Raw genomic sequence first — 14,239 nt, 5'->3', positions numbered from 1 at the left:
TATTACTAATTTTTCTGCCATCCTAGGCCTCTCTTTCTAGCTGATTAAGCCTCCAAGTTCACCCTCCTTGTTGAATGTAACTTTGCCGCCTCCGTTCATATGTTTATTTCTGTTTCAGTTTTTTATCCTGTTTGATGTAAACTGATCTGATATGGTCATTACCATGAAGGTCAGTATAGAAAAGTGTTAAATAAATAAATAAATAAATAAATAAATAAACCTCAAATGGATACTCACCAGCAACCATAAATTCAACAATAATGACACCAACTCAGGAACTAGACCCTGCTGTAAAGCCAGATGCCAACTCTGTACACATATTGACCCAACCACATCAACTACATCATCTGGGGCTCATTCACCTGCTCTTCTTCCAATCTAATATACGCCATTACCTGCCAACAATGTCCCTCTGCTGTCTACATAGGAGAAACAGGTCAATCCCTAAGGAAAAGAATAAATGCACATAAGTCTGACATTAGAAAGAGAACATCCAGAAACCAGTAGGAGAACATTTCAACCTTCCAGGACATTCTCTGTCTGACCTTAAAGTTGCCATACTCCTACAGAAGAACTTCAAAGGAACACTCCAGAGTGAAACTGCTGAACTGGAACTCATTTAAACAGTTAACACCATCACCCTAGGTCCGAACAGAGACAATGGCTTCATGATTCATTACATCTATGAACTTAACTGTTATCAGATCCTTCTGTCTTTTCACACTTACCTCAGTCATCAGTAGGCTTTAATATAATGCTAGTAACACTCTGTCCACATCATGTTTTTCCTAATTCAATGCCTTCTCTTTGTTCAGTATATATTTTATCCATTTCCTGTACATCACTTGGTGATTCTGTCGAAATGGTCTCTGTCCTCAAAAGCTCATACTTCAATAAATTGGTTAGCCTGTAAGCTGCCACCTGACTCCTGTCATGTTTGCTACACCTTTTGCTATCCTTCTGAAGATTTTTATAAGCTGCGCTTGTTACATAACCTAAAATCTCTCCTGCCTGCTGTTGATATACGCACAGTAGTGCAAGCAATGATTGTTCCTTAAATAGATTATTGCATCTGCTAGATATTGGTTTGCTAAAATCAGACTTAAAAGCATTACAAATACTTTAAAATTCTGCAGTGCAGCTACCTAGCCGATCTATGAGAGACCACATTTTGCCTGTGCTGAAAGATCTTTATTGGCTATCTATATCTTACAGAATTTTATATAAAATACCGTTACTAGTTCACAAACTCTTGTCAATGGATTCATTGCCTTGGGAAATGCCGCCCTTCACTTTTACAATCCATCTCAAGCTCTGACATCATCACAGAGAAGGCTCTTGGATATGTCATGCTTGGCTAGCTGAGACTAGAGAAAGGGCTTTTCATTTATTACTTTGATCCAGTTGAGCCCAATATCTCAGGAAATGCGCCTTAGGAACTGTAGGAAGTCTTTTACAGTCATGTTGAAAACTTATCTCTTCTGACTGGCTTTTGATGAAGTGCAGCATTAGGATTGTTGTATAAGTTCCAGATGAGTTGTATGGGGATATTAAGTTTTGTTAATATTTTCACTGTTTTAGACTAGCTTTTGTGTATGCATAAGTGAATACTGATGCATGTTTTTAAAATATTTTTGTTTTAATTATTATTTGATATGTCTAAGTTACTTTTACTTTATGGATGTTTTATTGTACACTGTCCTGGGTTTTGGTAGTGGCAGTATATAAGCGAACATAAATAAATAATATCATGAAACCAGTGGGACACAGGATCCTAGGTAACATCAACACATGAGAAAGATCTTTCCAGGCAAACTTGACTGAATTTTTTGATCAGGTGACCAAAGTAGTAGATAAGAGGGATGCAGATGTTACCTGTCTAGATTTAAATAAGGCCTTTCACACTACTCTACACAGAAGATTGATGAGCAAGCTAGCAGTCTGGAGTTGGAAAAAAAGTTATATATTGGGTGATAAGTTGAGCAACAGAACTCAGAGAGAGATAGTCAGTGGAATCCATGCATATAAAAGTAAAGTAACAAGCAGGATGCCACAGAGATCAATCCTAAATCCAATGCTCTTTATAAATGGAATTGTAGAAAGCTAGAAGAGCAAATGTACCTGTTTGCAGATGGCATACAAATTTGCAACAGAGTAGATATGTCGGCTGAATACATAAGATGAAAGAAGGTGTTAAAAAATCAAAGAATGGGAAAAGATTTGACAACTAATCTTCAGTTTAAAAAAGAAACAAAATGATGCATTTGGGGTACAAAAATAGAAGAGCCAAATACCATTTTGAGGGAGATCTTGGGTCGTCATCTCTGATTAAGTCAAGATAGCCAGTTAGTAAGACAGAACAACTGGGAAAGCTAATGGTACGCTTGAGTGTATAGAGAGATATAGGTCTGGTGAGACCCCCACCTTGAGGTCTGTGCATAGTTCTAGAGACTACATCTAAAAAGGGGCAATAATAAAGTGGAAAAAATTCAAAGGAAGGCCACCAAAATAACTCATACACAGAGAAATATTAAACAGTTGGATGTAAGAATTAAAAAAACTCTTCCATGACTATCAAATAATCCATAAGATTCAGTGAATGCTGAGATTGTACATGCCAAGAGCTGAAGGTGTTTTGGGTCTTATAGAAATAGGTTACATATATCAAGCTACTATTATGTCTTCTGTCACATCTAACAGCATCAACAGATCCAAATACTCAAGAAGTACTGAAGTATAAAAGTGAACAGCTAAAATTGGTCTCCATCCTTCAGCTTGGACAATTATTTCAACAAATAGAAGGAATGAGTGAGAATCTAGCAGAGCAAAATAGGAAAGCAACAGAAAAAAACCCTATACATAGAAACATAGAAATGATGGCAGAAGAAGATCAAATGGTCCATCCAGTCTGCCCAGCAAGCTTTCACTTTTTTTTTTCTCATACTTATCTTTTTCTCTTGTCTCTTGTCAGTGACTTTTTGTTCTATTTCCCTTCCACCTCGCCATCCCTTCCACCCCCGCCATCGATGTAGTTAGCAGTGCTGGAGCTGCATCTAAGTGAAGTATCTAGCTAATTGTTTAGGGGTTGTACCCCCATTATAGCAAGCTACTCCCACACATGTTAATCCAGCCTGTGCAACTGAGTCCTTGTTGGTTGTTGTCCGAATATAATTCATCTTTTCATCATTCCCCCTGCTATTGAAGCAGAGATCTTTTCATCATTCTCCCTGCCGTTGAAGCAGAGAGCTATGCTGGATATCATTGAAAGTGAAGTATCAGGCTAATTTGGTTTGGGGTAGTAACCGCCGTATCAAGCAAGCTACTCCCCTTCTTTTTTGTGGATGCAAATCCTTTTTTTTCCATTTCCTCTTGCCGTTGAAGCATAGAGCAATGTTGGATTCTCATTAACCGTGTGTATGTTTATTTAATTAGGTTATTAATCTCCAGGTAGTAGCCGTCATTCCCGCAAGCCGCCACCATGCCTCTTCATTTCATTCACATCCTCTGTACTTTATGGATTCACAGTGTTTATCCCATGTCTCTTTGAAATCCTTCACAGTTTTTGTCTTCACCACTTTCTCCAGAAGGGCGTTCCAGGCATCCATTCTGTGAAGAAATACTTCCTGACATTGGTTCTGAGTCTTCCTCCCTAGAGTTTTAACTCGTGACCCCTGGTTCTGCTGATATTTTTGAAACGGAAAAGGTTTGTCGTCGTCTTTGGATCATTAAAACCTTTCAAGAATCTGAAAGTCTGTATCATATCACCTGTGCTCCTCCTTTCCTCCAGGGTGTACATATTTAGATTCTTCAATCTCCCCTCATAAGTCATTTGATGAAGACCCTCCACCTTTTTGGTCACCCTTCTCTGTTTCACCTCCATCCTGTCTCTGTCCCTTCTGAGATATGGTCTCCAGAATTAAACACAGTACTCCAGGTGAGGCCTCACCAAGGACCTGTACAAGGGGATAATCACATGCCTTTTCTTACTCGATATTCCTCTCTCTATGCAGCCCAGCATTCTTCTGGCTTTAGCTATCACCTTGTCACATTGTTTTGCCGACTTCAGATCATTAGACACTATCACCCCCAGGTCTCTCTCCTGTTCTGTGCACATCAGCCCTTCTCCCCCCATCGAATACAGTTCTTTCAGATTTCCACACCCTATATGCATGACTCTGCACTTCTTGGCATTGAATTTCAGCTGCCATATCTTGGACCACTCTTCCAGTTTCCTTAGATCCCGTCTCATTCTCTCCACTCCTTCTGGCATGTCCACTCTGATGCAGATCTTAGTGTCATCCGCAAAAAGACAAGCCTTACCTTCTATCCCATCCACAATGTCGCTCACAAAGATATTGAAGAGGACCGGGCCCAACCGATCCCTGCGGCACTCTGCTCAACACAGCTCTCTTCAGAGTAAGTTCCATTCACCACTACACATTGTCTTCTGTCTGTCAACCAGTTTGCAATCCAGGCCACCACCTTGGCACTCACTCCTAAGTTACTCATTTTATTCACCGGTCTCCTGTGCGGGACTGTGTCAAAAGCTTTTCTGAAGTCCAAGTAGATGACATTGATCGCTCTTCCTCGATCCAATTCCTTGGTTACCCAATCGAAAAAGTCAATCAGATTTGTCTGACAGGATCTTCCCCTGGTGAATCCATGCTGCCTCTGGTCCAGTAGTTCTCCCGACTGTAGATAGTTCACTATTCTTTCTTTCAACAGCGACTCCATTATTTTTCCCACCACCGAGGTGAGGCTAACCGGTCTGTAGTTACCAGCCTCTTCTCTGTTCCCACTCTTGTGAAGCGGGACCACCACCGCTCTTCTCCAATCAAGAGCCAAACCAACAACTGGCAAAAGCACAAATACAGAGGGAAATATAGTTACCTCAGAAACCCTACATGGATAAAAATCTGAATCATGAATTACTAAGAAGAGGTAAACTTAAACCAAAAGATGGAAGATTGATAACTGCAGCAGAGGACAGTAGACTACAGACAAGATGGTTCACAGCCAGCATAGAAAAAATGGTAAAAGAGACAAATGCAAATACTGGAAAACAGAAATGGAAACAGTTACACATCTAGTCTCTGGGTGTGATTTGTTGCTGTCAAATGGCCTGTATACAGAAAGGCATAATAAGATGGCACGGCTTATCCAATGGAAACTGGAAATACTATAATGTCACTGTTTCAGAAAAGCAGTGGGATCATGATCATGAAAGAACTGTAGAAAATGAAGAAGTTATGATCACCTGGGATATTCCTATTTCAACCTATAAAAAACTTGATGCTAGAAAACCAAACATTGTGGTAAAGGAGAAAAGCACAAGAATGGCATTGCTAATAGAAGTGTCAGTATTACTATTCTGTGGAACGTATACATAGAGAGAAAATCCTCAAGTACCAAAAGATGCAATCAGAAATCATGAAAATATGGCAGAAAGATACATAATTATTCACAATTATATTGGATGCCACTGGCCTGATTGAAAAGATCTTCCATGTTGCAGGGTTGGGGATATGGATTCTGTGATAGGGACAAGCTTAACCTGTAGGGCCCTAATGAGGATCACACTCCAAAAATAAATACTCCATAATCTCAGTGTTGTGTTTCAAACAGCTTTTACTGAATAATAAAAAAGAAAAGCAGTTCAGTATATACAGAATAAAACTGTCCAAGGAACACAAGGCAGAAAAATAGCAATTTGTGCCATACTGGTTCTTGAAACTGTAGCAGATACAAAAATAGTTCAGATGCAGTCCCAAAAAGATTAAGTTCTTAAATCACTTGTGTACTGGAGAGATCTCTCCTAGCTTTTCCAAAAAGTATCTTCTCTCTTTGAAACCCTTGGACCCAGAAAATCCTCTTTTCTCAAACTAATAGAAAGCTATCTGATGGCAAGATCCTTAGCAAGCACTTCCTTTATTCTCTCAACCTTGAAATCAGTAACCCAATTTGAATCAAAACACTCTTGGACTGCAATGGAATCCTTCATCACTTTAGAAAATGAACAAGAGGCAACCAACCTGGTCTCCTCCACATGCCCAGTGAAAATCACAATCCCTGTTAGCCCCTGACTAGCTCCCTGGACAATGTCTGTCTTATAATCACAATTTCCAGAACTTCAGATGATTACTCCTTCTAGTGACTCATGGAGTCACCCTTTATATGTCAACAGTGATCAACCCTTCAGGGGATGGACCCTCCAGTCACTTCTAAGTGCCCACTTTCTTTGGAACCTCCCATTGCTAGAAAATTCGCAGTATCCATAATTTATCGGGCTTAGTAGTGTGTCCGTCAGTGCTCGTGCATGTTCCCCAGCCCGGCGATAGATGGCGCTATAATATATCGGGCTTGGGGCACAGGCAGCTCTTGTACCTGGACAACACCAGGTACAAGAGGTACTCCTGGGGGAATTCTGCAGTGGCCATCGCAGGACAGGCTGAAAATAGCTGAGGAGACCCCGGCATGCTGCGAACAGAGCACGTCCCGTGGCACACGCTCCGTTCGCGGCGAAGATGAAGGCCCAGCATGCCATTTGTGGTAAAAAGGGAAGGCATGCCGGCATGCTGGTGAGAGAGAATGTGTGTCAGAGGGGAGGGTGAGAGAGAGCAAGAGGGTGTGAGAGAGAGCATGGGGGGGGGGGGCGATGCCGGTGAGAGAGAATGTGTGTGTGAGAGAGGTGGGGTGACAGAGAGCATAGGAGATAAGAGAGGGTGGGTGGGGGATGCTTGAGTGTGGGTTGCAGAGAGAGGGAGCCTATATGAGGGGGGAGGGATGCCGGTGAGAGAGAATGTGTGGGGGAGTGCGAGAGACAACTTGGTTGGTAAGAGAGGAATAAAAAGGCTCGCCGCCCGGCATAGAACAAGTACAGTTGCTAGTTAAAGTATATGGGGCCTAGTTAGCCCTGCATAAGAACATAAGTGGTCTACCACTGGGAGTCTTCTGTTGCAATGAAGCATTTATCTTAGCAATGAATTAATTCTTTTGTCTATGGTCTACAATTTTTATCTGCAAATAAGCGGAAATAAAGAATGAACTTTTGCACCAGTCATTCCAAGCTTGTTTCTGTTCTATATAAGCTAGTAAAGAATGCATCATTAAATTTACTTTAATGATTTTAAGTTTAAATATAGTTTCAGGGTAACAAAGTCATATTTAATAGCATATTCTAGTTATATTGTCAGGCAATACACCCCAGGGCCGGATTTTAAAAAGGTTACGTGCGTAACCAGGTCTACGCGCGCCGGGCACGAGCAAAGCCCCGGGATGCATGTAAGTCCTGGGGCTTCCAAAAAGGGGCAGGGAGGGGGTGGGGCAGTCCGGGGCAGTGGTGGGGCCAGAGGCCTCCAATAGAGCGGCCATTGCCACTCTGTTGGAGGATCCGTGCCGGCAGGCTGCTGGCGCGTGCAACTTGCGCCTGCCCAGAGGCAGGCGCAAAAGGTACGATAAACATTTTGGGGAGTTAGAGTAGGGCTAAGGGGTGAAAGTTAGGGGAAGGGGTGGGAAGGTCAGGTTAGGGGGATGGAAAGTTCCCTTCAAGGCCGCTCCAATTTCGGAGTGGCCTGGGAGGGAATGGGGGAAGGCAGCGTGGCTCGGCGTGCACAATTGTGCACCCCCTTGCATGCGCCGACCCCTGATTTTATAACTTGCATGAGCAAGTTATAAAATCGGTTGTACATGTGCATGTGCCAGGTAGCGCGCGCACATATAGGCCGCGTGCGCTCCTTTTAAAATCTACCCCACAGTGTTCTACAAGATCAACTGGATTGTTTTAACGGCTATATATATCAAAGCTGGAGACCAAGTATGATTAGAATTAATGAATACAAGAATTAAAGAATCCCCAAATGCCAGGAAACAAAACGATAAGGACTATAAAAAGATATTCCTGAAGAAAATGTAGGGTGGGAGACTCACTGAGACCTCATAAATGATATGCCCAATATTTAGGCTTGATGAGAGCTTATAGTGGCGTAAGCTTCTCTATGATATAATCATAGGTCTCAATGAGCTAGATTTAGCGGGACGCTTATGGAAACGGCTGCCCCAATGCACTAATAATCTCCAGAGTGCTGAAAAAGTTGTACTTAACTTGCAACTTCGAAATCCGATGTCATGTAGACAAAAGCTGGTGATGAAGATGGTGAGATGGTAAAGTCCGACTTCTTTCCGACACGACGTGTTTCGGAGGGGAAACCTCCTTCCTCAGGGGGTCGGATACCGCTATTCCCTGCTTCAGTCTCTTGCCGAAAACACTTGACTCTGCTACGGGTGACAAAGGAAAGCACAAGGGAAATAGTGCACATAAAGTTCCACCACAAAAAGTTGCGATAGCAGTATGGATGAGAAGAACACTCACTGTATGCGATGCACTGACTTAAATGCTGTTCTGAACGGCGTCTCTATTACGCTCTATAAGTAGAATGACATACAATGTAAATCACCCCTTTGAAATGATATAAACTATGTGCCATAAGTCCATGTATACTACCTTAACAGGATGCTGAAGTCACTCGCTGTGCTTAGGATGCATTATCGGCAGCGCGCGGTTCAAAAACGCCGATCTTTAAGCGGCTGAAAAAAGTGCCAAAAAGGATGGGAGTATCCTATTATGGGCATTTACGTCACTGTGGGTGCCATTTTGGAACAGGAACTGTCCATATATGGACAATGACGTTGGCGGCGGCCATTTTGAAATTACTGCCGCTGGGGAACACCCATTTCACTGCGGGTGTCATTTTGGAATTGAAACTGTCCATGAATGGGCAATGACGTAAGCGGCGGCCATTTTGAAAAATACTGCTGCTGGGAAACACCCTTATCGCAGTCTACTGTCAAAAAGCTGTCCATGTAGGGATACTGATGTGATCAGAAACCATTTTGAAACAACTTAAATTGCGTTATAAGGGGCCAAATTGAGAATGCCAAAAGCAAAACTGTAACTCACAAGTGGACCTGATGCTGAACACGATTTAAATCAGAGTATACCACTCTATCTTCTCATTAAGGCCATATGGTTCAACTGATCGAAGGCGGTAGATCCATTGATGTTCCTTCAGATTTAATTTTGAAAGTCTATCTCCCCCTCTCCAAGATGGTATCACTTGTTCAATGATTAACCACTGTAGTTGTTCAAATTTATGTTGGTGTGCGATGCAATGTGATACTATGGGGGCTTTTGTGTCAAGGTTCTTAATACGGCTCCTATGTTCAATCAAGCGGACTTTAATCTTACGTGTCGTTCTGCCCACATATATCTTATGACAAGGGCAAATGAGTCCGTACACCACAAAATCAGAATTGCAGTGTACTGCGTGTCGCCGTGTGATGTGAACCTGAGTGTTAGGGTCCTGCCATATAATACCTGTGATGGCTTGGGAGCAAAAGCTGCAATTGCCACACTGAGTCTGACCTGGAGGGCCTGAGACATGATCAGAATGTTGGGTGGCACGTACTACTTGTTGTCTGATGTTAGTGCCTCGGCTATATGCAAACATGGGGGGGGTTGAGAAAATCTGATGTGGACTGAGGACATGCCAGTTGCGTTGTATGGACTGTCTAATTTGTTGGGTAAGATTTGTGTGTTCTAGCAAACATACTGTCTGTGAAATCTGTCTCTTACTTTTATATTGTAAAAGGGATTCTCGAGGAGAGAACCTAGCTCTTTTAAAGGCCCTTTTAATTGTTGCACTTTCTTCAACCTGTTGTCAGTATGTCTCAATCATTCATTCAAGATACATCCCACATGTTAAGATTACTCCAGGATTTACCTCCAGTCGCTGAAGAAGCCCTTCTTGTAAGTTTAGATGTGGAATCGCTCTATACTAACATTCCCCAAGAGGAAGCTTTTAAGTTGGGACAAGACATTTTAAGTCAGCGTCCACGTCCACAACGCATACCCACAGAATTTTTGACGTCTTTATTGGAATTGGTTCTCTTTAAAAATTATTTTTCTTATCAGCAAGAATATTTTCAGCAAATCCATGGCGTAGCAATGGGGTCTCCGGTAGCCCCCGATATAGCCAACCTCTATGTCTCACACTTTGAAGAAACAGTGTTATATCCATCGCCTTTTTTTAAATCCATCATTCGATGGTCAAGATACATTGATGACATATTTTTTATTTGGAATGACTCCGAACATCAACTATCTGAATTTTTGAAATGGTTAAATTCAGCAAACCCACATTTGAAATTTACTATGACAGTAGATAGAGAGCAGTTATCTTTTTTAGATATTCTTATCTCCAAAAAATCAGGAACAATTCATACTACACTTTTTCGTAAACCCACGGATCGCAATAACTTTTTGAAATTTGAAAGTCATCATCCACGAAGATTTAAAGAAGGTCTACCTGTGGGACAATTCTTCCGTATACGAAGGATCTGTTCTGACCAACATGATTTTTTGCATCAAAGTGCAATCCTGAGTAATAGGTTTCAAGAAAGGGGATATCCTACTGCAACAATTAAAAGGGCCTTTAAAAGAGCTAGGTTCTCTCCTCGAGAATCCCTTTTACAATATAAAAGTAAGAGACAGATTTCACAGACAGTATGTTTGCTAGAACACACAAATCTTACCCAACAAATTAGACAGTCCATACAACGCAACTGGCATGTCCTCAGTCCACATCAGATTTTCTCAACCCCCCCCATGTTTGCATATAGCCGAGGCACTAACATCAGACAACAAGTAGTACGTGCCACCCAACATTCTGATCATGTCTCAGGCCCTCCAGGTCAGACTCAGTGCGGCAATTGCAGCTTTTGCTCCCAAGCCATCACAGGTATTATATGGCAGGACCCTAACACTCAGGTTCACATCACACGGCGACACGCAGTACACTGCAATTCTGATTTTGTGGTGTACGGACTCATTTGCCCTTGTCATAAGATATATGTGGGCAGAACGACACGTAAGATTAAAGTCCGCTTGATTGAACATAGGAGCCGTATTAAGAACCTTGACACAAAAGCCCCCATAGTATCACATTGCATCGCACACCAACATAAATTTGAACAACTACAGTGGTTAATCATTGAACAAGTGATACCATCTTGGAGAGGGGGAGATAGACTTTCAAAATTAAATCTGAAGGAACATCAATGGATCTACCGCCTTCGATCAGTTGAACCATATGGCCTTAATGAGAAGATAGAGTGGTATACTCTGATTTAAATCGTGTTCAGCATCAGGTCCACTTGTGAGTTACAGTTTTGCTTTTGGCATTCTCAATTTGGCCCCTTATAACGCAATTTAAGTTGTTTCAAAATGGTTTCTGATCACATCAGTATCCCTACATGGACAGCTTTTTGACAGTAGACTGCGATAAGGGTGTTTCCCAGCAGCAGTATTTTTCAAAATGGCCGCCGCTTACGTCATTGCCCATTCATGGACAGTTTCAATTCCAAAATGACACCCGCAGTGAAATGGGTGTTCCCCAGCGGCAGTAATTTCAAAATGGCCGCTGCCAACGTCATTGTCCATATATGGACAGTTCCTGTTCCAAAATGGCACCCACAGTGACGTAAATGCCCATAATAGGATACTCCCATCCTTTTTGGCGCTTTTTTCAGCCGCTTAAAGGTCGGCGTTTTTGAACCGCGCGCTGCCGATAATGCATCCTAAGCACAGCGAGTGACTTCAGCATCCTGTTAAGGTAGTATACATGGACTTATGGCACATAGTTTATATCATTTCAAAGGGGTGATTTACATTGTATGTCATTCTACTTATAGAGCGTAATAGAGACGCCGTTCAGAACAGCATTTAAGTCAGTGCATCGCATACAGTGAGTGTTCTTCTCATCCATACTGCTATCGCAACTTTTTGTGGTGGAACTTTATGTGCACTATTTCCCTTGTGCTTTCCTTTGTCACCCGTAGCAGAGTCAAGTGTTTTCGGCAAGAGACTGAAGCAGGGAATAGCGGTATCCGACCCCCTGAGGAAGGAGGTTTCCCCTCCGAAACACGTCGTGTCGGAAAGAAGTCGGACTTTACCATCTCACCATCTTCATCACCAGCTTTTGTCTACATGACATCGGATTTCGAAGTTGCAAGTTAAGTACAACTTTTTCAGCACTCTGGAGATTATTAGTGCATTGGGGCAGCCGTTTCCATAAGCGTCCCGCTAAATCTAGCTCATTGAGACCTATGATTATATCATAGAGAAGCTTACGCCACTATAAGCTCTCATCAAGCCTAAATATTGGGCATATCATTTATGAGGTCTCAGTGAGTCTCCCACCCTACATTTTCTTCAGGAATATCTTTTTATAGAATTAGGGGTAGATTTTCAGACGAGCGCGAACAGCCTACTTTTGTTTGCGCTCCAGGCGCAAACAAAAGTACGCTGGATTTTAGTAGATACGCGCGTAGTCGCGCGTATCGGCTAAAATCCTGGATCGGCGCGCACAAGGCTATCGATTTCGTATAGCCTGCGCGCGCCGAGCCGCGCAGCCTACCCCCGTTCCCTCCAAGGCCGCTCCGAAATCGGAGCGGCCTAGAAGGGAACTTTCCTTTGCCCTCCCCTCACCTTCCCCTCCCTTCCCCTACCTAACCCACCCGCCCGGCCCTGTCTAAACCCCCATCCTACCTTTGTCGGGGGATTTACGCCTCCCGGAGGGAGTCGTAAATCCCCGCGCGCCAGCGGGCCTCCTGCGTGCCGGGCCGCGACCTGGGGGCGGGTACGGAGGGCGCGGCCCCGCCCCCGGGCCGTAGCCACGCCCCCGTACCCGCCCCCAAACGCTGCTGACACGCCCCCGCAACGCCGCGCGCTCCGGCCCCGCCCCCCGACACGCCTCCCGACACGCCCACTCCGAAAACCCCGGGACTTACGCGAGTCCCGGGGTTCTGCGCGCGCCGGTGAGCCTATGTAAAATAGGCTCACCGGCGCGCAGGGCCCTGCTCGCGTAAATCCGACCGGTTTTGGGCGGATTTACGCGAGCAGGGCTCTGAAAATCCGCCCCTTAATGAATTGCATGTTCTCAAAAGCAATAATATTCCTTTCTGTTTAATAATTCAAATTAACCAGATGTATTTCATCCCACCCTCAAGGTGGGTTGCAACAAAAAGAATACAAAAGGCAATAATATATATTATAACACAGCAAATGTAAAAATTAAATATCATATAGTACCCGAATGTAATCCCCTTTGATGTACACTTTGAATTGCCGAAAAGCAGAATATAAAAATATAAATAAATAAAATATAAATAAATAAATATCCTTACAGAAAAATATATAAAACAAAAAATATTTTGAATGCTAAATCTATTAAAAATAATTCTGACACTAAGAGGGTTATTTTCAAAGACAGAAAAGTCTGCAAATACCTTTTACCCTCAGTTTTTACACACATTTTCAAAATGATACTATACGCATTCTTTTGCTTTGAAAATTCTTGTAAAATATGCATGCACCCTCGCCCACACAGTGACACCTGCTCCCGGCATGTATATTTAGATGAACCCTTTATAAAAATAAAAGTATGCATGTAAATCCCAACTCCACACACCCCAAATGTCTCATTTTTGTGTGCATGAGTATTGCATATTTTTTTGCACAGAAAGACCTGAAAATATTTTAATGATTTGGGGCGGATTTTTAGAGCTCGTCTGAAAATCTACCCCTGTGGGGTAGATTTTCAGACGAGCGCGAACAGCCTACTTTTGTTTGCGCTCCAGGCGCAAACAAAAGTACGCTGGATTTTAGTAGATACGCGCGTAGTCGCGCGTATCGGCTAAAATCCTGGATCGGCGCGCGCAAGGCTATCGATTTCGTATAGCCTGTGCGCGCCGAGCCGCGCAGCCTACCCCCGTTCCCTCCTAGGCCGCTCCGAAATCGGAGCGGCCTAGAAGGGAACTTTCCTTTGCCCTCCCCTCACCTTCCCCTCCCTTCCCCTACCTAACCCACCCGCCCGGCCCTGTCTAAACCCCCATCCTACCTTTGTCGGGGGATTTACGCCTCCCGGAGGGAGGCGTAAATCCCCGCGCGCCAGCGGGCCTCCTGCGCGCCGGGCCGCGACCTGGGGGCGGGTACAGAGGGCGCGGCCACGCCCCCGGGCCGTAGCCACGCCCCCGTACCCGCCCCCAAAACGCTGCCGACACGCCCCCGCAACGCCGCACGCTCCGGCCCTGCCCCCGACACGCCCCCCCGACACGCCCACTCCGAAAACCCCGGGACTTACGCGAGTCCCGGGGTTCTGCGCGCGCCGGTGAGCCTATGTAA

The 14,239-nt window shown here is 43.7% G+C and overlaps 1 protein-coding gene across 1 annotated transcript in view; it reads right to left on the bottom strand.

The window, feature by feature from the left end:
* LOC115088099 (adhesion G-protein coupled receptor F1-like) overlaps positions 1 to 14,239 on the bottom strand; it is a 206,144-nt gene that overhangs the window by 111,347 nt on the left and 80,558 nt on the right. The window lies entirely within an intron of this gene.

Source organism: Rhinatrema bivittatum, chromosome 3 (genome assembly GCF_901001135.1).
Source record: "Rhinatrema bivittatum chromosome 3, aRhiBiv1.1, whole genome shotgun sequence".
NCBI classification, from domain to species: domain Eukaryota; kingdom Metazoa; phylum Chordata; class Amphibia; order Gymnophiona; family Rhinatrematidae; genus Rhinatrema; species Rhinatrema bivittatum.
The sequence above is the reverse complement of the archived record's forward strand: the minus strand, read 5'-3'. Positions and strand labels throughout refer to the sequence as shown.